The 27,797-nt window shown below is 36.2% G+C and overlaps 1 long non-coding RNA gene across 1 annotated transcript in view; it reads right to left on the bottom strand.

Moving 5' to 3' along the window:
• Positions 1-2,141: 2,141 nt before the first annotated feature.
• The window catches only part of LOC121110312, a 118,080-nt gene continuing 92,424 nt past the window's right edge, over positions 2,142-27,797 (bottom strand). The window contains exons 4-7 of the long non-coding RNA XR_005858244.2: positions 15,084-15,734; positions 14,024-14,120; positions 2,544-2,594; positions 2,142-2,313 (exon numbers count right to left, since the gene is read on the bottom strand). This is a non-coding gene — a long non-coding RNA (uncharacterized LOC121110312). The remainder of the gene's footprint in view (positions 2,314-2,543; positions 2,595-14,023; positions 14,121-15,083; positions 15,735-27,797) is intronic.

Here is a 27,797-nt window from a genome sequence, read left to right on the forward strand (position 1 = left end):
TGACAGCTGCTACTCTTGAAGTTTTATGACTTCAGGAGTATTTTTGATTCTGTTCCTCAGATTTAGTACAATCCACTCACCTTCTCATGAACTCACCCTCCTTATTACCTGTCATGAGATTATTACCAATTTTGATTCAGTGGAATATCTACTATCACTACTATTTTGTTTATTGCACCCGCTAATTTCAAGATGTCTTATTCTGACATTGACATCATTGCAGTTCTTCACTGTAAAGTAATTCTACTACAGCTGACACCAAAAATAAAATGAGAAAATAGGGAGAACTTTTAAAGAGCTGCCTCTTCTGTGATTCTTTCACACACAGAGTGCTGGAGTTTGGATCTGGACTAGACATATATTAGAAAGGAAAATCTCTGAGGATAACTGTGGTTACTTTTAAATTCAGCTGCTGGACTTTACTGCATCAGGACACGAGAACAACTGTCAATGATCCAGTTGAGTCTGATCCAATCTCAGAAATACTTCGTACTATTTTCCTTTTTGTGGGAAACAGCACACAGTAATCAGCTGTTGAGACACAGATCTTAACTTGTTATGGAGCCAGATGCTGCCAGGACCAACACTTTGACCTGAGTAGAAAAGCATTCCTGAGTCCCTTATTTCAAACATGTCACACAGGCAGGATTAATTAATCCTTATCATCCTGCAAAACTTCTTTTGCCATCTGAATAGAAAATTGTTCAAATTGTCCATGGCATTTCAAGAAAAACACGTTTTTCTTATGGAATTTTTCAAAACTGTACGTGAACTTATTACCGATGCTCAGCTATGCTTTATAAAGACAAAGGAAGGTAAGTCTAATCCTTTAGATGTGTCACATACAGCACATACACTTTTCTGACTAGGAAGCATTCAGGTATATTTGTTTCTCCTCTTAAGTGACTATAACCATGCCAATAGTTACGACTCAGAACAATAATGCCTGCCATTCATATTGTAACAATATTATGGTTTACTTGTAGCTTTTCACACTGGTTAAAATGCCAGATAAGTGGATCTACAATATTCACCTTTCATGTTTATCTTATCACACTGTCTTTCTGTAAACACAGTGTACTAAATCAGCAGTGGTCATTAGAAATAGAGTTGATCAAGCTATTTATAAGATTAATTAATTGAACCTTTTTTTCTTCCTATTTTATTGATTTGGCAGCCTGAAGTCTGTGGACAAACAATTTTATGGATATGTTTATTACAATTTTAAGGGATTATATATGTATTTAACTTTATTATCATGTCAGCTGGGCCCGATCTTTGTGCTAGCCAGTTTTACATAAATGGCAATTAAATTATGCAGGTGGATCTCAACTGGTACAAATGCTTCGTACTGACTCATTACAGAAAACTCTCAGCAGTTCATCAGATATTAGCTGATAGGATTTGCAGCTGATCAAGAAGCCACATTATTTCCTCTTCCTGGCTGGACAGCCCAAGCAGCATAATGTGCCAAGGCAATGTAGGAGGCTGCAGTTAGGGCACACATTTCCTGCTTGGACAGCTGCTTCCCACAGACCTGGGACTGCTCTTTGGCATTATCACTTGGCCAGAAGAAGCACCTAATCAACGTGCAAAGCCAGATGCTGTCACACAGACTGAAAACAGGTTTTGTGCATATATCTTATATCTACCTCTGTGATCACTTTGTGAAGATTTTCTAACCTTTTGCAACTAAAGTAACACTCTTTTGGCAAAAAAATATTGGCCAAAAAAAAAAAAAAATCACATTTTCTCAGTGTGCTTACTGTGCCTTGAGAAAGAACAAAATTTGTTGTTCATTGATATTTCTATAATGCAAACAAAGCTTTGCAGATATTCCCCTGTGTCTTTGTGAGCATATACTGCACAGTTTAAATGGTAATCTAACAAATTGTCTGTGAACAAGTTTCTATTGTAATCCTGCAGTTAGAGTTAGCATTGCTTGTTAAAAGGTTGTACATTCTGAAAGCAAGAGAACTGATGATATAGAGGGAACAAAGCAGATCTAAAAATGACAGCAAGCCCAAGGCACTATTTTGTGAATTTCTTCAGAGGGTCAGACACATAAAAATGTTCCAAAAACATTCCCTTTTATAAACATTGTTTATAGAGCAGTGTATTTCTATGGGGTTTTCTTAACTTATACCACTCTGTTTTTTGTCATCCCATGTACAGTCCTGAGCAGTATCTTTGCTGTTGACCTGTCACGGCACTGTGCAGGCTGGCATCTTCCCAGCACCAGAGGTGCCAGGATCTCAGGAGTTGCCCAGGCTGACAGGGAACACAAAGACAGCCCCAGCTCCAGGTACTTCTCTGGAATCAAGATAAACCCAGGTCAGGTCAGGGTGTGGGCCTGGCTCGTTTGCACCTGTAGCCAAGCAGGGTATGGGAAGACGTCAGAAATGACACCCAACATCATTTTTCAGTCATTTGTGACTAATCTCAATATTTAATCTGTCTTTTGTGAACAAAAGCTATCCTGCATGTGCTCACCCACTACCCAGGTGACTCAGACTAAGTGGTGCTTCCACATGAGATCTCACCTCAGCTGCTCCTCAATGTGTCTGCAGCCCATGATCCTGCTCGGCTGACTCCTAAAAGTGATAAGATGATAATATTACTGGTAGTCTATCTAAAAGATTAAATGACCAACACAAATTACAAGAATTCTCAAGAAAGAAACTTAGAATTAACATTTTCATATGATTTTTTTCTTATTACAATTCAAAAGATTCACAAAAGGATCTCAAATGATCCCACTAATAGCAATCATACTCCCTGTTGCTGAAAATACTATTTTTGGCATGGGTAATAACAGAACAATTATTTAAGCAATGCAAGCCAGGAATCTAAATATAGTCAGACAAATTGAAAATTCTGGGGAAAATTGAAGAAGTAGAATTCAGTGGTTGCTGAATTCTTTCTAATGTGTATAGACAAATATAGAACAGGGAATTTACCTATAAAATATGGCCAGGTAAAGGTTATGAAAGAAAATCCCCAAGATATTTTAATTACTAAATATTAACTGAGTTAAGTCATATAAAAAAATCCATAGTATGTCAGTTTCTGACGTCTTCCATCTCTCTGGAGTCTGCCCTCACAGTTGACTCAGAAAGAAGAGCAAGACAAGTTTCTTACATTTGCAAGCACTGGAAAACTGTATACCAACTTCAGAATAAATAGATTAAAAAAAAAAAATCTTTCCTTCCATATTTGGATTTATTTCAATCAACACTTTCCAAACATGGCAAAACAGACTTGTGTCTTTCTGCAAATTTTCAAACCACTCTTCATTCCTATCTGACCTCCTGTCATCACTAGTAGAAATAGGATGTGAATCTCAGCATTTCAGGATTTCTCACTACCAATAGAGAGAGAAATTGGGAAAGACAAGAGATTCACTTAAATAAGTACTGGATTGACTGGCAATAGCACATCTCATCCACTTTTAAAGTCATACAATCAACATGAGTGGTAGATGAAAATGCACCTACAGCATCTTAAACACTTGTTAAAATTGCCCAGTAGTGATTATGGAGTAAAACTGAGATTCTGCATCATTCTAAATTTCCTTTATTTCAGTCTTTCACTGAAATTTATCAGAGAACTGAAAAATCAAGACACAGCAGTGGAACTAGATCCTCACAGACCAAATTTTCAAACACGTCTTCTACAAAGGAATAAAATGATTCTGTTGATTAAAGGAAAGGATTATTGAGACACTTTTGCTTCTTTTGCAGAGTAAATTAGAGATTAATATTACTTGGGTACTGGACTGACAGGTCCTATAGCCTTACTATCACTGATTCTTGAGGGATTTATCTCTTGGGTCTCAAGTCCATCAAATTAATTTAACTAGAGATTTCTGTGTAAATTAAAAAATAATAATACTTCTAACAAAAATGAAAAAAATCTGTCTTAAGATGAGACAGATGTTTTGTTAAAAACTGTCACTGATAACTTTCACTGGAAGAATTTGCACAGTTTATGTAGAGCTTCTGCTATACATGAGTGCAGAGAAAGGTATGTAACAACACTGTACATACATTACACATGTAACAACATTGGTGCTACCTCCTACTACCTGAATTCCTGAGGAAAAAGACTCTGGCAAAGACAAGGAAATGTAATCGGCATGCATGTTCCTCAAATTCCATGCTCCAAAGATGTCACTCATTATACTTACAAAAATTCCAAACAATTTCTGTAGCCATTATACTTATACATCTACACCTTTTTAACAGTAGTTTTAGATGAGCAATATTGAAGAAAGGTGTTTAAGGGAAGACAGGGAAAGCCAGTGGTATTAAAAATTAAACTGTTTAAAGTGTTTAAGACTTAGCTCTTGTCCGCCTTTCATTCTACAAACTAAACTAAATACTACATTATGTTGTTTGCTCTTGGTCAGGACAGTTTTGCATTCATGTACTTTAATTCTTGTGCTTGAAATTTGGGCACCTAAACTTTCACATTGCCCTAAAATAGTTATAGTCCATAAAGTGAAATGACCAAGTTCAAAAGTGGAGCCATCATCATAAAGGTAGCAACTTAGGGAAATTAGTTCAGGTCTAGATGCTCAAAATTATAGATGATGTATATACTACCCAGTGTGCCTATCAGAATAAGAATATTCAAATGTTCACAACAATGCAAAGTACCAAACTACACGGTCAGTTTAGGGCCATCTGCCATTACTGAAGCCAATGAGACTCTTTAAACTATTATAAAAGCAGCTAAATCAGGACTATTATCCCCTCTTACAGGCAAATTAGTGCTAATTTAAACACCTAGATATAATGACTATGACAGGATATAATGAAACCATATTATTATATTTGATTAATTTTGAGCAAATACACTATTGAAATAGAAGGCTTTTCTTAGAGGGCCACATACAACTTCCATGTAAAAAAGATAACCATGAAAATTCTTAAATCTTCTTCGTACTTGACTCTTCACACACTGCTTCACCTAATTTATAACTTTATCTTGAATTGCCAAAAAAGGCAAGGTTTGTACAGCCAGACAAATGACAAACATTATTAGATGGAATCAGTATCACTAAATGAATATGAAAGAACAAACAGCAGGAGGTGTTTCCTGAATTTTGGTGAAGGCTGTGGCTGATCTGTCATTCAATCAGACCTTTTGCTCTCTCCAAAAATCTGTCATTTTCTGTGCTCTTCTTGGTTGCCTATCACACTTTCAGACTTGTTATGGATAATAACAATATTGTTATATCCTATTCTACTATAAGAGTCAGACAGGAAAATATGTATGTCCAGAACATAGTAATAGAGTAACTAGTCCTCTACCATTAAAAGAGACACCTGAAGTATTTTTCTTCATAGGAAAGACCAGTACAAGATCTTAAAGCTCAGGAAAATGCCACTCTGTTGAAAAGGACATGAACATTTGGTGCATCAGATGTGTAGAAGATACTATTTACTAAAACTACAGTCAAACAGTATTCTGAAATTGAAACAATTTGTGTAATTATTTTTGCTTTTGTTTTTGCTCAGGATAATTTCCATTTCCTAGGGGTGATTATATTACACCTCAGCAAACTAGTCTCAGATGACAAAAATAATTTCAACTATAAAGGGTTTCTACAGTTTTTAGAGCTAAGGGATTTCTATAAACTTTAGAGCCAAGCCTGTTGAACATCACTTGGGCAACACGTGGGTCAAAGATAGAGAAGAAAATTATTTGAGTCCATGAAAATTGTTTGCAGAATAGAATTTACTTTGTTAAAAGTCTTATTTCTTTCACCAACATCGAACAGTAGTTTAACTTAACAGAACTTCACTGCTGTGTTCCCCAGTGACAAACTGAAGTATGGGGTACCTAAATATGAAGTAATATGTGGATTGACTTGTTTACCTTAATTCTTCTCAGTAGTCAGAAATCCTGCCCAATAACTTTCAGTAAAAGTGTAATAGAGGAAAAGATTATCTATGCCACATGTCTGGAAAATTACATGACACAAGGTCATAAGGTCTGCAGCATGATATTACTCTCACTGAGTAACTGCAAAAGGTTAGAATAGGAAATATTTCATAATCTTCATCAGAAACAATCAAAGAAAAACATAAAAGGGAAAGAGATCACAGTTGGTTTCCAGAAGACTACCAGAGCCAAGGTGAGGCAGTGGTTTCCTTTTTCATTCTTATAAGAACTATTTGTTTGCGATTTGTTAACATCCATAAAGAATAAGCTGAGCTTTCCCAACTTTCCCATTTTTTGATAATACAAAGTCTACAAAGTAGCTTAAATAAATACATATAAAGTATGTATATAACTGTAAGGATATAACTAGAGATTACAAAGAATTTTAAGGGATTTTTAATATAAACATTAAGTAAAAAAGGAATTAAAAAAACTACAATAAGAAAAAACAAGACTGAACTCCCTACGAGGCTCCGCAACACAAATGGTCCAGAGGGAGGAGAAAAAAAAAAAGACACACTTCAGAGTTTCACAGATAGAGGCACCACAAATTAATGAAAGCATCATTCTGTGCTATCTTTCTGAATTGGCAATAATCTTGAGTTACTCTAATGCAGTGTTGCCAAGTTTCTAAAAGCTGAAAGAGCTACTGCAACATCTAAAATCAATGGAAATGCTATGATGAAATGTGTCACAAAACTTATCTGGAAGCCATTTACTTTTTAAAGAGCAACATTCTTCTTCCACAGAAAATAGTATTATTGCATTTGGAGAATTTATTGGGAAGGAAAGCCTACTATAAAAAAACAAAACAAAACAAAAAACTGAAAGTGATCTGTTTCATAGTTCATTCTAAGTGAAATAAAAAAATAAACACAAAAACAAAACAAAATAGGAAAAACAACTAGTCAGGCCCTTTATTATTACTCTGATATTAATCCACCATATCATACATTAGACAGGCAAAATCATGTGTAAAATTTACACTAGATGATAATCTTTATAGAAGACTTTTAATCCACTTCTTCATGGTAAGACTAACTCATGACTTGGCCAAGTGGTTTAGAAAAAAATTAATAATTAGATTCCTAAATTTTACTCATATAGATGCGATATAAACCAAAGTACGTGTATTTTTAATGGAATCCATACCATATGTTTCAGCTTCCTCCCCTTCCTGGGAAGATTGTTATAGTACCTTCTCCTTTTCTTGGTAAAGTTATTCTTCATTGTTAATCATGTTACATGTCCAGTTCCCTAACCCAGAAACTGAGACTATCCTTCTTAAGGTAGACAACCTGTGAAGTATTACTTGAAAATGTTTTCAGCAAGTTTTACCTGTAGCCATGATTCTGTATGGGAACTGTGAGCCATCAAGAGGAATTTCCAAAAACATATAAATATTTCACACTGTAGGGTGGGAGACAGCATTCAGATCCTTAGAATTTAGGATTATAGAATTCAAAATTTGGATCAGTTTCCCTCTTTTTTGGGGGGAGGGGAGGAACAAAAGCAATTGCATAATGTCAACTCACATACTGCATTACTGAAAGGTGTTGATATAGCATCCATTACAAAGATGTTTGAAATTGGCTAGAAGAAATTCAGGGTATTATTGACAGAATTTAATACGAGACTGTGCGGGCACAAGAGGCAGTGCTGACAAAGTAAGTTTTACCTGTCAAACATTGTGGAGTGAACCTTTGATTGTGTTCCCAAAGATCTTCCTTTTAATTTTCTTTTTGTCTCTAAATTCTGTGGCTCTATCTGTAAAACTGTTACAAAGAAAACTGGTCTTACAGCATTTCCAGCTGTGCTAACATCTGGAGAGAGGAGATATCTCAGGAGATATCTGCAGCTGACTATCCACATCAAAGGAATTACAGAGATTTCTGAACTTTGTTTGCTTATTCACATCATAAACTAAAGATTTTTTTTTTCTATTATCTTTGCAGTATTTTTAAAAAGTGACAGAAATTTACATATTAATTGGATAGGAGTTGTCATTTTTTTGTGTCAACTGAGACAGTCCTCCAGAGAATTATCACTGTAACTCATACTGTAACTCAGAAAGCCTTCAGCATTTTTTTCTTCTCATGGAATAAAGGTTAATCAGAACAAGATTCAAAAACACAATAAACTGTCTTCCCACAGAAGGAATTTAATTCCTATCTTTCTTTGTTCTTGAGATTTTCCAAGTTCAAATTTCAGACTGCAAAATCTTTGGAACTGGATTCTCCTGGTTTCTCTGTTTTCCGTAGCACTGAGCACTCAGTCAGAAACAATTTGTTCAACACTTAGCACTCTTCATAGAAAAAATTAGCTGCGTGCATGGCTTACAAAGAACAGTTTGTTTCTCTCTAGATTTTAAACCTTCTCTCTAGATTATAAACCAATCTTCAGATACATTCAATTTCCATGACAACTGGGTCTTCTTTCTGCTCCTCAACCTCCATTTTGACAGATCTTTTCCTCTATTCATGTAAGTCTGCAGCTTTAAAGTGAACTTCTAACATCAATATAACCATCATAAAATTTCAAGATTTGGAAGCACTATCGTGTTAAATAGTTAATAAAAAGAAATAAAAAGCTACAATCAGCAGCCTCCAATGGAGCATTAGTTTATCGGTGGTTGCAAACTATATCAAAGCCCACATTTTACTTTGAAATCAAAGCTGAATTTTTTGGAACAGTGACATAGGGCTTAGCTACACTTCTGCCAGAATTTCTGTTAATGAGTCAGAAGGATAGTTGGAGAAGGCGTCACTTACACTGTCAATGGGTATTCAAGACTATGGAAAGCAAGTAGCTCTTCTTTGCTGCCATCTACACTGGTTCCACTACATTGAAGTGGTTTGTTATCCTTGAGTACAACCCACCTGGCCTCCCACTCTAGATGTCTGTAAATCAAATCTCATTTGTTGCAATGTACACTGCATGTCATTGGCAGCAAAACACTAAGGACTTCCCAGATATAAATAGTGACTGACTGTGGGAACATTTTCCTGGATGAATATTGAGAACTTGCCAATTTGTATTCAGTATTAGGTGTAGGATGGCTTTATTCACCATCATGCTGGAGCACAACCCCCAGCGGTAGCCTTCATTTTGAAGGGCTGCAAGATCTCTGAAAAAAAAAAAAGATGCTGTAAGAAGCAGAGAGGAGTGATTTGAATTGGTAAGTGGCCATGCTCCATGAGATCTGGTGCTAAACTGAAACTGCAAAATAACACAGAGTTGTCTCTGTGACATGTTAGAATGAGATTTATAAGTAAGATACTGCTGCTGCAGAAATTCAGCCACAGCTTTTCCCTCTAAAATGGATCCTGAGTTTATTTCTATTTGAGATTGAAGTTTAAGGTTTTTATCTTATTACCTTAGTATGTTTTTACATTAAAATGTATAGATCCAAATGGAAGATCTGATTTCTCATGAGATCTGACATCACTTGTTCTTGATAAACCCTGATCAGCCCCACAAAACTTAGGATATGGAAGTTCGCTAAGGCAAAAAAGCAAAGCAAACACATAAAAGTGTATGAGTAAAGATATTGTCTTAAGAAGCAAATGTTTTCGAAGCGGTGATATACTATCATTGTCAGTCAAAGGGCCACATACAATAGTTCTGTCTAAATTTGGTACAGAAACAAGCAAACAAACAATTCTAAAAATCTGCTTATTTTTCTGACAGAAAAGTTTCCAAGCTCCTCCTGAGTTTGATCTCCCACATCTGTGACCATGTAATAGCCTGGTGCACCTTCCCTGAGTTAGGGTTATTTAGTTCAAAGGTTTTGAGAGAGATTGTATTGTGACTAAAGACCTCTGCATCACTGTAAGTATGTTTGATTTGTTTTTACCTCTCATGATAGGTTTGCGGACAAGTAGAAGTCTTTTCCCAGCACAGCTCAAAGACAAAAAAGTCACACAGGGCATAGAATTACTCATTTAGGAGTGTGTTATTAAAAACAAAAAAGAAAAAGAAAAAGTCTTGCGATGAAGAATGTAGAAACATTAAAATGAATAGAAGATAGGCAAAATGCTTATTTATCACTTCTAGTTTTCAAAAGAAAATGTTGACATACTGAGAAAAATTTTCAATAAAAGCCACTGATTTTTGTCTCTCTCCTTAAAAGGAGATACATGTCTGTATGCTTAAAGCCAGCTACAACTGAATGTGATTAAATTAATCTTTTTATGTTAGCAAGAGATAATTACTTTAACATTCTCAAATATTCTCAATGACTGCAGCTGGTGGCAAAATTCCAAAAATTATCAGAAGTATAATTTTTAAGGAAGTACATTTCAAAATATTCAGTCCTGCTAGAAGTTGTTGAAATGGCTATTTTCTGAGCAAAAGCAGGGTAAAAATGAATTTCAGTATGAAGTTAGACTATATTAAGAAAAATAATTTTAAGAAATTGAAATAGAAAGATGAAAGCCCCATTGTCTTTTTTTTTTCCAGCTCCAAATTCTAAAGCATTCAAAAACTGAGAAAATTAGAACTGAAAATGAATGACTTATGTTTTTCTTCAGGTTCTATATTCTTCTACGAATCAGAATCTCCACCCACAGAAGATGTTTAATAAGTTTTATATCTAAAGATCACTGTCTTATCAATAAACATCATGGTATCATGACATATGGAGTTCAGATAGTTGATTACTTCAAAACATGAATGAAAATCAAGAACTTTTGGTAAATAGTAAGGATTGAAACAATCTGTCAATTTTAATCTCAAACTTTCTAGTTAAAAATTGCAGGGCTTAGTGAAATTCCTTTGAACAGTTTCTGAAATTTATATTTCTGATTATATAACAAAGGGTCAAGACTTTCTACAGAAACATATTTAATGAAACTTTCCTTCCTCCTACTCTTATTGTCTTTCTTCTCTACGGGATAATGTTAAAAGAAAAAAAAACACAAATAAAAAAATTTGTTCAGCCTCACTCTCAGACAGGAAATTAAAGATGAGGTGTTATGAAACTTGCTTAAGACACCTCCAGAAGCCTAAATAAAATTACAGACCTAAATTCAGAAGACAGAATACATAGAACAAAAGACATCATTTTAACTAGTAACTGTCAGTCATGGGAAAGGCAAAACATACAGAACACTGAGAAAATGTTTTGTTTGTTAAGCTTCAGACAAATATTTGTCTTAAAAAAAAAAATAAATAAAATCTTAATTTCATGAAAAGTTTTCCAGGTGACTAAATAAACTTGTCCTGAGTTCCAACAATAGTATTTACAGCACTAATTACCCTTCTCAGCTACTAAAAAGAGCGAAGGCTCAGGAGAGGAAATTAGAATATATCATCACTCACAGGGTGGTGACACACTGGAACAGGCTGCCCAGAGAGTCTGTGGATGCCCCATCCCTGGAGGTAATCAAGGCCAGGCTGCATGCAGCTCTGGGCGGCCTGGTCTAGTGGTTGGCAACCCTGCACATAGCAGGGGGGTTGAAACTAGATGATCATTGTCCTTTTCAAACTAGGTAATTCTATGATGATTCTATGACAATCTATCTGGAAAAAAAAATTGTGTATAATTTGTTGTTTTCTGCATGAAGAACAGGGCAGTGCTGACTTATGCATTGCTTCATTACTAAGATTTCACAGCTTTGAGAGGAAGTGTTCTCTTTGTTTGAAGGACCAAAAGGCCCTTCTATGCGGGTATAAGAAGCATGGGAACCTTAGACTAGTTGATCTGTTGTGAGTAAACCAAGACTGTTAAAAAATAATTGAGAGAAGTCTCATGATAACATCAGCCAGCTCTTTGAGTTCTCTGGGATGACTCCATTGGACCACATAGAATTATGTGTTTTTAGTTGGAGCAGAAAATCCTGAATGGGTTCAGAGTCAGCTGTGAAGTTACTGTTCCCATAGTCATAATCCTATAATTCAGAGCCCCAAGTGTCCTGCAGCCAACACTGATATTAAAGAAAGAGACAAAGAAGGCATGAAACATCTTTGCTTTATTTATGCCTCTATTTGGGAGGTGACCAACCTCAACAAGGAATGAAGCAATGCTACCTCTGATCCTACTTTTGCCTTTTCTTGTCCCTGATAGTACCAGCCAGTTTCAACTCTGGGCTTTAGCTTCACAGATTTTCTCTTTACAATGGCAAACAGCAGCTCTATAGCCCTCCCATCTTACCTAACCTCCCTTCCAGAGGCCATACGCTTTTTTTTCCACCTAAACTCTAGAAGATCTCTGCTCAAACAAGCTGAACTTTTGCCCTGCCTTCTTGACTTCCAATACTTTGGAATCATCCATTCCTGCACTCTAAAGAGATGGCTCTGAAGAAGTGACCAGCACTGATGGATCCCACTGAGCTACGTAGTTCTCCGAGTTTCCTGAGCATCCTGAGGGCTGCTCTCCCCACACCTAAGGGTAGTTTTTGTGGCAGTTATCCTCCATTTTCCTCATTGTTACTTTCAATACTGAAATCTGGGGAGAATTCAGAAGAACGTGTTGTGACTAATGCTCGGCACTTCTTCTTAATATTGGTTCCTTTTGTACAATAAATCTGATTATCAATATAAAAAAATATTGTTCTAGTTCTAATACCAGTTATCATATCTTTCTGCTATAAACTGAGACACTCATTCATGGCACTGATATTCTTTATAAAAAGTAATTTCTTAAAATTCACAGCAACTCACTGAAGTCTTCTTGACCTACTAGTTCTGGGATAAATGATTTGCCTATATTTAAACTGCACATTCACTGCCATCCTGGAAAAGGAGCCAGATGCCCTGAATACTAATCTTTTTGCATAATCACATGTTGTTCCTTTATTTGCCTCCTTTCCATTGTCACTTTTTACTTAATCAAATAATAATAAAAAAGCATCAACTAAACAATTGAACTCCATCATCAGAATGAATTTTGAATGTGTATTAGAAAGTTCACAAAGACTGAAGACATGAGGCTTGGACTAAGATATTCCTCTTACCTCTTCAACTACAAAGCTATTCCCCTTTTATTCTGGCCAGCTATATTTCACACTTGTATCATCAGTATTTATAACTATTTTACATAAAGTCAATGAAAAATTTTTTAAAGAATTTTCCCCCTTTTCCCTTGAATGAAGTCATCGCTCAGAAGGCATTAGAATTTATTATAATTATTGAACTATTATCAGTCCTTCACTGAATATAGAGCCGAGACTCTGATCTTGCTGTTTTGCCCAAGTCCAGATTTGAGAACTATTAAGCATAGTGGTCACAGTTATTATAACAACAAAAACTATGTAACCCATAAAGTATTACAGTATTCCTTTGGATCATCATGAATTTTGGTTCTCTTCTTAAAAGAAGAACAATTTATCCTCAGTAAATTTGACAAGAAGAGAAAATACAATCATATTTTCTAATCAGCTTAGCCTATAGCATTCTGGCATACTGCAAACTGCTAGCTGAATGAATCCTGAGGATGTCTGAGATAAGTAACAAATCCACAAGACATCAAGTAGTTACTGGTATATGATATTTGAGGAGCGAGTATTCAACATATGCACATTTTCATGGAGCTCCAACCTTCGATTCTCTCATTTATCTCTCTTCTGGTTAATGGACTGGAAAATGGGTCTACGTTTTCCCCAGGTTTAAAAATTTCCATAATAAAAGCAAATTAAATAACTTTTCTTTAGGCTGTTCTATCAATTATGATTTCTACTGTTCTTCTTTCTCCTTTCTCAGACTCTAATCTGGTACAAAATGGATACAAAAAGAGCATCTAGAGACAGCTTTGAACACTGCTGGTACTTATTTAAACACTTAATGGCATCAGACTTCTTAAATGCAAGGCAGCCAAAGCAATAGCATCCACCTCTCACATCCTGTCATTATCAATCATTTGACCAAGGCAATCTATAATTAAAGCTGAATAGATTCAGAAAATGCTTTTGGGAGGGTGGGAAGCTTCATGAATTAAGATGGAAAGCTAACAAACAAGTATATGTTTTTCAAAGGTTTGGATTTTACAAAATTAGACAGAGAAAAATTATTTTTTTGTTTTTCAGGCAGAAAGTAAAAGTAGAAGGAACTTATTAGGCTTCTATTCCAGCACCTTAGTTCCTCGTTTCTGCCACTGTCTTGTTCTTTACAGATCTCTGTACTTCCTTCATCACTCACTTGCAGGAATGGGAGATGAATGTACTTAGGTCCTGTTAAAAAATGTCGATCAAGAAAATTGCAGGCAAGTATTCAAGGAGCTGTTTCATTGCAGAAAGAAAGTTGTGACAAAATTGAAGTGCTCATAATAAATTTTGAACTGCATCTAGAGTAATTCTCATACAAAACTTGTGACAACGAATTTGGAAGACTCCCATTTAATTCTATTTAAAACACTTTTGCCATCCTGTGTTCAGCTGCTCTTAGCTTCATAATAATATGATCACTACAGACTACTTAAAAACTATGGGTTTTGTTCTTTTTTTTAATTTATTTTTATTTTTTAACCAAGATGGCAATTCTTCTCTACATTTCTGTTACAGTATTTTTTCTCCTCTCCTCTGAAGACCTGGGAGCTGTGGGACTACATCTCTGTTTTCTGCCACAGCATTTTCCTTCAGTTGTCCAAAATCATCTTCATGTTCTCCAGATCTCATCTCTGTTCAATACCACCCCAACACCTTTGTTTTCTTTCACAGTAAATTTTTCAGCTCTAAAAAATTCACTTTTAGTTTTGGTGAAAATCATAATTTTTATAAAAATAAACCAAAAATTAAAGCCTCATGAATCATCAGCATGAATTTTCCAGAACATTTAAGAATATGAAAAATAAGAAATTTGGTTCTCACTGTTGACCAACATTGCCCCACCACCAATGTTGAAAACATGAACTGCAAGATTAAAAATACAGATGCTGAGTAAGACTAACCAAATTGCTTCACTGTAATAAAAGACTATTTGGAGACTCACCCCATAAATTCTGCTGCACAAGGCATCCATTTTTAAAAACATTCAAGCCCAGACCTACATTTTTTCATGGTCTGGAGGTATTCCTTCTCTTTCAGGTTAGAGGGATTCCCTGCTATGTGCCCCAGATGCTTCTGGTAGAAATGGAGCAGGCTTACATCTGGCCCCACTGCTTTGTTCTTCTTGCTGCCTGCACTGGCTGTACTTACCTCATCAAGTCCCAGTTCTACTGTAGAAGACACTGTTGTGATCTGCCTCAGTACTAGCTGTGTGTTGTCATGACTCCTTCCATGTCCACACCAGTGCAAGGCACAAACATCTGCTGCAGTTTTTCTAGCCTTTCTTTGTCTTTTGTTGCCACAACTGTCTATCCTGTACAAGAAGCACGTGGCAGATTGCAATTTATCATTAGCAGCTCTGAGTTTCTAAGGCTGAAGCTTCTCCTTCATTCTGCAACCCCAAGCTGACTTACTGACAAGAAGTAATGATGAACCATGTGAGATCTTGTCTCTTTTAGCTACAATATATCTTCACCAATTCTGATTTCCAGACACTGCATACAGCACCATAGCAACCTCTCTTTACAAAGGCACGTCTTCTTGGACTTGAAGCTGTTCTTAGTAAGATATGTTGAGGTTGATGTCATTTTTTGTCATAAGGGGAAAAGATTCTTAGTCCAGATAAAGACAAATGTGTTGTCTCTGAGGTCGGCTGTATCTGGGAAGCAGAGTCAAACTGAACTCCAGCGCTCTTAGCAGTATCAGAGAGTTCCAGTTTTCAGCGATGTGTCTGTCACTGTTATCTGCTTGCTGTTTGAACACTTGGGTCTTCATACTAAGCTGCTTCTCCTGTGGCCAGGGCTGGAAGGCAATTAGATCAGCAGTCAGTGGGGAACACAACACAAAGCTCTCTGCTGAAAGGTTCTGCCATTTGAAATCCATGATGCAAAGTGGGAGTGGAGAAATTAACGAGCAGAAAAGCAGAGCTTTCTCATGCTTTTTCCCCTTACTAAGTAACAAATAACATGTACAGATACCAGCTATCTGTTTCACTGTTTGTTATTTTGCCAACTCCACAATTTTTTTAGCACTTGAACAGATTTACAAAGCAGGGGCTGGATTCTGACCCTGTCAGGAAGCACCCAGCTCCAGGTGCAAAGTGAGAAAGCTGGGAAGTGCTTCTTGCACATCTGCGCTGAGACTGAACAGAATCCCAAACTCATGGCGGCTATGTAAAAGAAGGATGAGTTGAGACAGTTTCATAGAAATTAAAATCAGTTAACTTTTTTTGTGGAACCAACAGAGAACTTCAGCATTGATGATACTTCTATCAGGCTGTTAAAAGGAAAACTACAAGTTCTCATTCCCTACCATTTTCTGTAGCTACTGCTATGGGCAGAAACATGGTATAAAAGAGCAAAGAAGGAGAGATTTGAAAACAGGGACATGGTTCTCTGGGAGAACACACTGAATAAATATATGGATAAAGTTGTATCCTATAAGATCTCTATGCAGGCTTTCCCTTGAAGCTTTTTATTGTCCACAGTAAACAGTCATATTTCTTTTTGTCACAGATGATCCTATGATCCTAGTCTATAAATGAAGTGGAAGTTTGTTTCTCATGTTTCTTTGATTTTGCAGTACCCTTGGTAAGAGTATAGTGTGGGTTAATTCTCACCTGAGGCAGCCTGCAGTTATCTTTTAAAATCTTTGAAAAACAAACCTATTTTTTACCTAAAGAATCTAAAGCCACAGGCAAAAGTTATTAAACAAACATCAGAACATAACTTTTCAAACACAGACTAGGGATTTTCTACACATTAAATATCCTCCTAAAACCCAGTGTGAACAAATTTTGTTACAAGCATCATTTCTTTGATTTGTTCTACCTGTCTCTAGGCTCCTGCAAAGAGGAGGTATCTGCATCCTTTCCTGATCTCCTTGCTGATTACAGAAGGTTTTTAGACTATGTTTAGGGAGAAGATCTAACTTACAAATACTTCCCATTTTCAGAGCCGAGTTAGATTTTGTCTATAGGAAAGTGAACCCCTACAGACCCATCCATTCAATCTACCAGGAAGGCAATCTGAGCGAGTGCCACAAGGAGGGACAATTAGAGATGTTAATGTTATTTTCCTGTCTGTGGCAATATTCCCCAAATCATATTGCTTTACAGGAAGAGAAGGAACTGTGAGGAGGAGAGACTGGGAGCACCGAAACTTAGAATACCCTACACAACAGTTTCCTGGACCCCTCTGGAGGCCCTGCATTAAAATCCCTGTTAGGGATGAAATTGTCTGAAGAGGTATATTAACCTGAAGGTCACATGTTGGTTTCTTCAGCATGCTCAAAGCACATTCACAAAGTCAGTCCCAGAAACTATGGTAGGCAAGAGGATGCCCGAGCAGTTTCTGAAACCATAAACATGGGTATAAAGGTCTGAAGAGTTGTGTGCATAGTGGAAATTACAGAAGTTATAGGCACCTGGAGATTTCAGGGCTAGGTTGCAAGGAACGAAGAGAAATGCTTAGATATTAGCAGGTATTTCAATAAGGAGCTTTATTCTTTCTTCTTCTAATGTGAGGAAGGTTTTTGTTTGTTTTTCCAGTTGAGGGGGGTTTAAAATAAGAATTTCTACTGCTGTAGTGAACATTATAAAATTATGACACAAAGGCAATAAAATTACTAGCTGCAAACTATGCAAAGGTGAACAATTTCACTTTCATGCCTCTATGTCTCAGTTCTGCATAATATAGAGCTTTTTTATTTTTTCCCCTCTCATTCGAGAAGAAATGCAGTAAAATAGCAGAATCAGAGATCCAACATAAAGATTTACCTGTATGCTTTAAAATACCACCAATAGTAAGACAAGTTAGCATGACGACTAAACCATTGCCTATAACAATATGTCATCAAACCTGACCCCTTTTCCTTATACCTGAGATAATCAGTACATGTTCTCCTGAGAACTGGGAGGTTTCAACTGTAAAATCAATGAAAATAGTACTGACATATTTCAGGGCATACAAGAGAGAATAATGCTGTGCATATATTTTGAGACAAACAAAACAAAACAAAAAACAACAACAAAAACCCATATTTCTTACAACAGGAATTTTCTGAAACTATTCCTGCCTTTGTCTGACATTCCTTCACCGAGTCTTCTGCTCTTCTGTTTATTCTAAGACTGATATGAGATCCGTGGCTTCAAAGGATGAGCATGGTATACTCAGGAGCTCAGTGAGTGTTTTCCTCTCTAGTTACTCTGCTATATATTAAAACTCAGCAATATTGTTTACAGGCTCTCTGTATGCAGTGACTAGTAGCTGCTATCTACCTGTATAACTCTTAAATATTCAAAAGTATATTTAATGTTTATGCATTAAGACATTGCTCATATCAATATTGTTCTACGTTTTTCAGAATTATGCAGAGAGAAATCCTCACACAGTATGAATCTGATTAGTTTTACATCCAGGCCAAAATGTACTAAATGCTGTATGTATCAAGCTTCCAAATCCCTGTATGAGTCACTGCAATTCCAAAACCTCCCCCTTTAAAAGAAGGCATTGTTTTCATGTGACCTTGGGGTTAGCTAGTGGAACTGGGCAGCACAGCAGGAAATCTCCAACCTGCAATGAACATCTGCAACTACACTCTTGGTAAAGAAGACATGGCTCATCCTACATTTGTCTAATAGCAAATCTCCATAATTTGTGTTCTCCCAATACAACTATTGGGATCTGTCCACACTTCAATTGTATGTTGTCTGGATGAAGCTGCTTCACACCACAGTAAAACAGGTGCCTCATGAGTAGCTGTATCTGGTCAATCTGGCAGTAATTTAACAATTATGCTTTTATTATTAGCAGTCTATAATCAGCTCATTGTGTGATTGCCAATCTGCCCTCCTCCCCCTACCCTGTGCAATTTTCTTGTGCGTATGTTTACATATTTTCATATTTTTTTAATATGAAATCAACCTTTTGTGCCTTATGACAAACACAAGCAACAAAGACTTGAAGAATAGAGGCACACACAGTGGACCAAACAGCTGACTTTGTGATGCCTTAGTAGAAAATGTCTAATTACAGCAGAGTATACATGCCACCATTGATGGCAACACATTTGTATTATATGCCTTTGTACTCGGTGAAGTCCTATCATTTATCTAAATGACTATTATTTTCTCTTTTTCCTCAGAGCTTTTATTAAATCTCTGAGCAATTTCAAGCCATTAGCCCACAGATACAGGCTTTATTCAACAAAAATGCATTAGCAGGAGAATGGCTGTCTGCCTATCTTTGTCTGGCACTAGTCTTGCCAGGAGTCTCACATCCAAGGGGCATGGCTCTTTGCATCTTGATTGATGCTCCACTCCCTTATTTTTGCTGCCAAGCAAAGTTGTAATTCAAGCCTGGATGATTCTGCTGTCACTTACTTCTGCACACAGTGCCTGTCTTGTCTTGGGTGTATTTTAATTTCTGGGGTTTATTTCCGTTACTGACAAAATCTACTTGATGCTGGAGAAACTAATTCCACTGCAAAATTATAGGGAGGAATATTTAGGTGGAAAAGGATCAGGATGAGGAAGGACCTAGTGCGGCTGACCTATATATGCCTCTGCTTTTCATCTAGTGGCTGGTGTTGAACAGTGCACATCTGCAGTCATTTCTTCTCCAGGCTGTGTTCTTGTCAACCTGCCTTGACAGATAAAATTGATCATATCCTCTATGTTCTTCTTGTCTACTTAAATTAAACTATTTGGCCTAGGGACTGCTTTCTCCTGCCTTTATATACTGCATCAGATGTAGTAGGCCAAACATTATGTCACTGCTAAAATGCAAATATTCACTAATGTTTTATCCATTAAATATATTCTGGAATGTTTTGAAAAAAATGTGACAGTAGGACTGCCACAACTCTGGTCAAAGCATAGCTCTGATTTAAAGTACCATGCTTACTCACCATTGCAACTCAATCAATGGAAAGCAAAGAAGAAGATTTACCACCTATATTCTACTAATTATCATTAGCCATACACACATCTCCGCAAATGCAATGGATAACTTAGCTATGTTATATCTACTTCCCTTCCCCAAAAGATGACAACCTAAGGCATGAACAGACACACTGAAAAGAATATGTGTATATAGTACTTCTTTTCTGCAAGAAATTCAAATTTATAAACAAAGCCAGTTTCCTTTCTCTGTCCTGCACTTTTCTAATAGTCTTATTAGATCTGCAAATAACAGGAGGGGTAAGTGGCCAAAGGTTTATGTTGAAGCTCAGAAATCACAAGCTGAGATTTGTACAGTGTCATAGGCATCCAGCGTGACCTTTCACCCACACAGATGAAATGGTGAAAGCAACAACATACCCTAGAGGTGGTTTGAGACTCTCCAGTACAAGTGCAATAGAGGACATGAAAGCACCTAATGGACTGGTAAATTGAAGGAAAGCCCTGACCCATCCTTTCATTGACTTATTTCACAAGATTAAAGCAAATAGCTTTCAGAAATTTAAAAGGAAGATAAGACACACACAGGAATAAGCTCTGCATCCGCAATGACACTGACTAGAAGGAGATTATAATGGCTATAAATCACAGATACTCAAAAATTAGAGCTAAAGTAGATCACTTCATAGGTCACCTGGTCCATCCAATGGCAGGTTTTTCTACGGATGCTATTCTCCAATGTCTTTTGCCAGTATCCTTCTATAGTGTTTGTGACTTGAGGCAGAAGGTGATCTCCAGATGAGGTCATAAATAAATTATTCCCTGTTGCACAGTACAATTTCCGGAGCATGTCTGAATCAATTTATTAATTTTCAGCAGGAGACTGCCATTTTTTTTCCACCAATTTGAAGCAGATGGTCTCATCTGAAAGCTAGTGACCTGAAGATATGCATTTTCCCCTCACAGGTCAACCACTCATCAGTGACCTTGAAGAGAAAAAAAATCCAAATGCTGAAAGAATTTACTTTGCTAAAGGAAAAATGAAAACATTTAAAGTGATTTGTTCAAACTATCATGCTAAAATTACCCTGTGAACCAATTAAGCACTTAATAATGAAGCAATGCTCCATGTTATCATCCATTACAAGGGATTTCAGCCCACAAGCCATCTGTAGCCTTATATGACAGTTAACTCAGGCTGTAGCCTGCTTCTAGATTCTCTTTCAGTGGTCTGTCAGAACAAATAGCAGTTTATAAAGCAGGATGCACTTTTCTGAAGGCAAGAGACTACCTCCTCCCAGAACACCTTTTTCTGCATAAAGTGACTCTGTGATCATAAAATATAAAAAGGACTGAGAGGCCCAAGAAGTAAAGAGTTCCTAGGCATAGCCTTGTCCTAATCCCAAGAACAACTAAGAAAAGTTGCAGCTGCAAGCAGGATGTATGAATTAGTTTCCTCATTTCATTCTGAAAATGAAAACTGTCTTTCCAGGTCACTTCTTAAACTTTGCTAGCTGTAGACAGTAGATAATCACAGTCATCGACCTGCACATGAGCACTACAACTAGCACTGTTCTCACTTGACTTTCTCTCAAATGCAAGGCAAGTATCACAAAAGCAGATACAGGTTTCTTTATTTTATTCATGAGAACAATTTTTTTTTTCCTTAAGATCCCTACCTGAAAATCACTTGTGTTTTACTTTCTTGTACCTCTGAATGGACTTCATTTTCATATCCGTTTTCCATTTACAGTGCATAGTGTCACTACTGAATAGCTCAGTTGTTTTTGCTTCTGACTTTATTCAAGGCTACTAATGCAGATTCTCATATTCCTGAAAACACCAAGAGCACATGAAGTTTTCCAGTTGCACTATCTAATTCTAGCTGAGTTGTTCATCCAACCGAAGGGTATAAAAGACAGGAAATAAGAAGTAGACATAATTGGTTAATTTTCAGGATGGAAAGATAAAAAAAAAAAAACAACACCTAAGCTCAACACTTTCCAGGTACTCATATAAAATGTAGAGCAAAGTTATTCAGGGTAGTGAAAATAAGAACTTACAACTAAGTGTTGTGGAGGGCTCAATGCTAAAGAGCATTGATACACACAATTCTGGTCTGTAAGTTAACATTTCTTAAAAAAATGATCCTGGAATTCATTGAAAGCATCAGTTCAACATCATCCAAGTATTGCAATAGGTTAATAGAAAAAGTTTGGAAACAAGTACTGGGGGGAAAAGAAAAAAGAGAGAGAGAAAGAAGCATAACACCATATTGTTATAACGAGAAGCAATTAAATGAGGCTAATAAAAGTTAAGGAGCAGATTTCAGATGAGGACAAATTAGAAGATTCAGGACCTTAATACTGTAAAATAGACACAGAAAAGGGATATTACAGCCAGCAGCAAAATGATGGTTGGCATGGAGCAGATGAATAGGAAACAATTATTTGCTACTCCACACAACACTAGAGCTAGAAGGAACCCAATACAATGACTAAGCAAAAATTTTAAATAAAAGGAAATATACTTTTCACATCTCGTTGCTTCAGGACATTGTAGGGGTCAAAGTATAAATGGTTAAAAACATAAATAGATTTATTCAAGCAAGAAAATTCTTCAAGGGCTATTAAACTCAAAGATGAAGTTATACTACGTGTCTCAGGAAATCCCTGTACCAACAATTTCCAGAATCCGGGAATAAGAATGAGAGAAAGTATCATTTTATAGTGTTTTGTCCATATAATTTCATCTATTCGATGCCTACTAGACATCAGGAAGAACAGTGTACTGAGCTAAACGGACTGTTAAATGACTTGGTACAGTTCATTTAATAGTATAGCTATTCTTAGGCCTGAGCACCTTAAATCTTAGCCACTCCATTATGATTTCATGGTTAGCGGAGGAGATTTATCAGCAGAGAGTTCTTACATTGACACAAAATGCCTTCTTGTAGTTCATCATACATTGTGGGCCAGGAGTTCAGCCTAGGTATGTCCAAAGTTATGAGGTTATTACTATGTTCTGAATGAAAGTCTGATATAGATTAAGTGGGATTTCCATGTTACAGACAAGTTGTTTGGGAATACATCTTCTATCAACTCTGATAGCTTGGGATTTATCATTTGATTAACCTGTTTCGTTTAGCAGTTTCACAAAGTGTTTGAAATTGTTAGTTTCCATGGCAGTGTGATACTCCCCTGAAATCACCAATATGCTCTTGCTAGAACATTGTCCTCATACACTTTTCTGAAAAGCAATGTTACACGCAACTTCAGATAAAGGATCACTGTTAAAACATATAACATATACCTCATACTATTCTGTTAAATGGCAAGTGCTCTTCCCAGGCTACCAGTATGTCTCACTCTCACTAAATAGTAATTCTCTGCATGAGAATTCTTATTTTCTATTCAAGCAAGAAAGTACTATTCAGCACCATCAAAAGCAATAAAACCTGTATTGAAGTAAATATTAATGGCACTCAACAAGAAAATATAAATGGGTTAGAATCAGAGCGTAAGAATATACATCTAAACAATAAGCTTCACTAAGTACAAATCCAGAGACTGTAAATTGAATAAAATCTGGTTTCCGAGCATCAAAAAAGGTAAACAGATCTTTCACCTATTTATGTATTTAGTTTATTATCACTGTTGATTGCAGTACCTGAGTTCACTGGATTAAATAAAAGTTTTAGATAACATTTGCAGAATATTTTCACAGAATTGACATTGATTTCTCCAAGACCTAAAGACCAAGATTTAGTTGCATGTAATGCTTCATATAATGTTATATCATTAAATATTCTCTTAAGGAGCATTACAAAAAGTCAGTTTACTTTAGATGTTATTTGTTTACTTCTGAACTACACGTAATATGTAACTGAAGGGGAATTTCAGAATGAAATAGAAGACTAGATCTAGATACAGCCCTCAAAATATGTGAATCCATGTAAAAATCAGTACTGCAGCACAGTAATGTAAATCACGCTTCTCTGGACATCAATAGAAAACACTATCAGCTGACATAACATGAAGTAGCTCCATAGGTTATTTCATGCTTTTTTCATTGAGAGGGCAGTTTGAGGAACAGGTTCCTAAGAGAGATTGTGGACATCCTGTCCCTGGAGGTGTTTAAGGCCAGGTTGGAAGGTGCCCAGAGCAACCTTATCTAGAGCTTGATCTAGCAGTTGGCAGCCGTGCCTATGGCAGGGGAGCTGGTACCTAATGATCCTAGAGTTCCCCTTCAACCCAAGCATTTCTATGATTCTATGATAAGGAAGAACATTTTATTCTAGCTAAGGGTTTGTATAAATAAAAAAAAAAGGAGGCGGAAAATTAAGAATAGAGAGAGGGAGAAGAAAGAGGAAGAGAGATGAAGGAAGAGATGTTTCACATTTCTTTTCATAGTAGTCAAAAAAAAAAATCGCAATACTACTTCCTCCATCTGCTATTATTACACACTAGGGAAAAATACACATTGTGTTGCTGACCTTAGAGACTACAATACATCCTCTCACTTTTCCTGCAGCATTCATCTTTGCAGGTAGCTCACCAAATTACTAAAGAAACTGTTGCTCTCTCAGCAGTGGGCGCTGTCTGCAAACAAACTGATTATTCATGAGTTCAACGTGCCACTTAGTGCCAGTACTCAGCCTTTTATTTGTCATTATACTCTGTATTTGGACCAATTTATGTTCATAAACTTATTTTAGGCCTTTTCTATCCTCCAGGCTTGTACATACAATTCCATTCCATGATTGCTTCCTTACGTAATAGGATAGTAATCGGCAATTGAAGACAGTATTTCCCTATTCTAGCTAATTAGCTTCCTGATCACAGTGCTTCCATCAAGAATACTTAGGTGCCATAGATTACAATATCAATCAAGGTTCTTGGTCAGAAACTACCCAATGCTTTTCACTTTTTGAGTTGCTAGATGATGATGGTGTCTCCAAATATAACGTCCTCTGACTGATTTACCTGAAAAATTTCATCTGCATATTTAGGTAAATAGAGCTGGCATTTGAACCTAATACATTTCAGTCTTTCTGGAGCTATCAAGTGTAACTACATGGTATAAACAGCTATATTCTGTGCTACAGGTTAAGTTAAGAAGTTAAGAAGTTTAGACTGGTAACATAAAAAAAAAATATATCACTGCCACATATTTGACAGTTTTCAGTGATGAGGAATTTTTCCAGATTCATTCTTGTTTCACACACAGGCATTTTCTTAATTTTAGAATACAATGATAGTACCAAAAATTGATCACTTGTCTTCTGAAGATGTTTAAATGTCTCAGAGTTCTAATGACCAAAACCTCAGACATAGCAAGCGTTTCAGATGTGAACCCCCTTCTCACTCACTCACTCAAAAAAATAAAATAAAATAAAATAAAATTAAAAAAAATAAAAAAAAGAGAAATCTTTAAGCAGAAACTTCACGTGAAGGAATTCAATGCTTTGCATAGCGTTAAAATAACTAAGAAGCATTTTCAGCAATAAGATGTATAGTTTTAGTCACTCGTGCAAAAATGGGGAAAAAAAAAAAAAAAGGAAAAGGAAAAGGAACATGCAAGGAATGGGTGGTTATGTGATAAGGAAGTCCCACGAGGGTGTTGTCCTTCCTCAATATAAACACACGAGTATGTGGAAAAATTTCACTTTTCAGTTTTTATTAATTCTCAAGGCTCTGTTTTGTTTAAGTAATGCAGTGTTTGGAGTAAGTTTTGTCCTGGGCTGTGTATTTTAATAATGCCTAACATACTAGGTTGCTGCTTTTATAAAAGCTGCATCATGTGGTACCTTGGCATGTGCTATCCTTTAACTAAGAGTGAAAAGTCAAAAGAATAGGAGTCCAAAAAATCTTCAAATGCAAAGACTTCTGCAGCACTCAGAATGCTTCAATCACCATCTCGTATTTGTATCACTGGTATTTGCCTCTTATGTTAGGTATGGAGGTATGGATATAGGGATTGTGTCATATCTGGCATTAACTCTGGGCAAAAATAATTTCCTTGGGTATTGCTACATCAATAAATAAATCATTTTTGTGTGTGCTGACTTTCATTCACAATAGGAACCTGCCATTAATAACAGGTCTACAATCAAAAGTGATATAATTATTTTATTTTTGATCAATGGTAATTTTGTTCTTTGTAAAAATGAAATCCTACTTCTAAAACCCTTAATTCCTATGACAGCTTTGATAACTCTAATGCTGATGGATTATTTTGCAAATCATGGTCATTTATCTCCAAAAGACACTCTAACACAAATGACTATGGCACTAGAAAGAGAGTTTTTAGCATGAGAGCTGATCAACATCTCTGATAACTTTCTTTGTAAACTACCGTTCAGCCAACATGAACATTTTAGTCTTGGAAAAGTAGAAAACTGAACACTTACTTGGAGAAGCAAAATAGACATACTAAGCAAAATTTTTATTCAGGAGCAGCTTTTCTTTTTGTAACTGGTGGATTATTTTGTTCATCATAGAACACTTTACTATGTTCTCAGGAAGATCAAACAGGAAAAATCAGCTAAAAGTCAATCTTGTGTTGGCAGACAGTGAATATGAACTTATAATTGCAATGTGTTCAAATGTCCAGGTTACATATATGTTGTCTCTTTCTCGTTTCTCTTAATAAACAATATACAGGATATAAGTGAAAATGAATGTCAAAGTAATAGCAACAAAAGGTGCCTTTAGTTAGGGAAAGCTTGCATTTTATTCATCAGATATGCACTGAATTAAATACTACCCAGGAATGTATTGACATTTGGAAGTTCTGATTCGTACAGTGAAAACATACTTAAATGGCCTGTAAGCCTGTAATCTAAATCCAATGCAAAAAAAATTCAAAAGCAAAAATCAGAATGACAACTGAGAAGTATTTCAAATCCTGGAAGATCCCAGAGGCAAAATCAGGGAAAACAGAGATAAGTCAATTAAAAAAACAAAACAATCATAAACAGACACAAAAAAACATATTTCTCTTTTTGTATGTGAATAAGGGACTGTATAATAGCTAAAGAAGAATGATAACTAGGTAGTTAAAAGCATACATTTGAATCTATAATTTGTATAAATGAGCGTATACATAGGTCACTATAAAAGTAACGCCTCCTCTATATTTCCATGGAAACTACAACAGATACAAAGACCAGAACAGTACTATTTGTTAGAAGCAATTTTCATCTACAAAGTGCTATTTTCCAATACAGTCACCGTTGGCTACAAATTTTCACAAGCAATGAACAAGAGACTTCATACCGCACTTGTAAACATCTGTACTAGCAGAGGTGACCCCCTGTTGCTGTCACCACTGCTGAAATGCATCATCCACCACTTCACTCTGCTTACATCCACTATTTATTCTTCATAAACGTTCAGCAAGTGTTGATGCATGTCAATAGGTGCCATTCTTTCCACACGGAAGAATTCACCAACGCACCTTTACTTCATACACACTTCCACATTAGATGCTGTTTTGTCAGACTGCCTCTCTGCTGCCATCTGTCACACGGCAAAAACACGTAATGGAATGTTGGCGGGAAGGCTCACCTTCTACAGCCATACCGCCAACTCTGGTGTTGGGGATCAACATAATAAAATAAGAGACATTACTTTTGGAGTAGTTTCTGTATGGAGCAGTCTATGAATTGCATAAAATTTTCAAAATTTGATTTCAAAGTGAACTTAATAACAAGCAGAGGTTAAAGTGCTTCTTGCCAAATGGTAAGTTTATTCTGCAACAGTTCCAGTAACTCAGAAGTCATTTTCCTCAACAAGTCAGAGATGACAGGATAAACACTGCTACCACTTAGCAAGTGCTAAGTGCTCTGTTGTATCCTTCTATTCAATTTCAGCTTCAATTTATACGTGAGCACTAAGCTCAAAATGATTCTTCGGAACAAGATCATCTAGAATATCTCCATTGCCTTCTAAGGTGAATCT

The sequence above is a fragment of the Gallus gallus genome, chromosome 3 (assembly GCF_016699485.2).
Source record: "Gallus gallus isolate bGalGal1 chromosome 3, bGalGal1.mat.broiler.GRCg7b, whole genome shotgun sequence".
Taxonomy (NCBI): Eukaryota; Metazoa; Chordata; class Aves; order Galliformes; family Phasianidae; genus Gallus; species Gallus gallus.